Below are 721 nucleotides of genomic sequence, written 5' to 3'. Positions count from 1 at the left end.
CTGCTTTTTTCCTCCTCCTCCACGACCTCCACCTGCACCTTACCCTCCTTGTTTTGTTTGCACTGCTTCTTACCTGCTCCTTGTCCTCCCCTTTTGTTCCTTCTCCAGCTCAGTTTCCTGTCGTAGCTCTTCTGCTCCACCACCACCTCCACTTCCTTCTCCTCCACTATATTTCAAACTTGCTGCCTTTTTCCTCATCGACCTCATTTTGTAGCAGATACTATTATCCTCCTCCTCCTCCATCACTACCTCCACCATATTTCGAAGACGTTGGTTTATTCCTCTTGCTCCTAATTTTTTGTCGCTGTTTTTCCCTCCTCCTCCACCATTTTTCGAAGACATTGGTTTTTTCCTTTTGCTTCGATTTTTTTGTTTCGTTTTTTTTCTCCTCGGCCCCCTCCTCCTCAGCCTCTTCTATCTCATTGCATCACTGCTGCTTTTTCCATCTCCCTCCTTGTCATTTTGTGGTCACTGCTTTTTTGCTTTCCCTCCTCCTCTACCTCCAGCTGCATCTTACCCTCCTTATTTTGTCATCGCCTCTTTTTTCCTTCTCCTCCTCCTCATTTTTTGGTTGCTGCTTTTTTCCTTCTCTTCCTCCTCTGCCTCCTCCGTCTCGACCTCCTCTTCATTTCATCATCCCTTCTTTTGTTGTCCTCCTCTTCCTCCTCCCCCTTTGTGTTCCATCGTGCCTGTTCCTTTCCTTGTCCTCCTCTCCCCCCTG

The sequence above is a fragment of the Lagopus leucura genome, unplaced genomic scaffold (assembly GCF_019238085.1).
Source record: "Lagopus leucura isolate 7727_CA_CO unplaced genomic scaffold, USGS_WTPT01 Super-Scaffold_100004, whole genome shotgun sequence".
Lineage (NCBI taxonomy): Eukaryota > Metazoa > Chordata > Aves > Galliformes > Phasianidae > Lagopus > Lagopus leucura.
The sequence above is the reverse complement of the archived record's forward strand: the minus strand, read 5'-3'. Positions refer to the sequence as shown.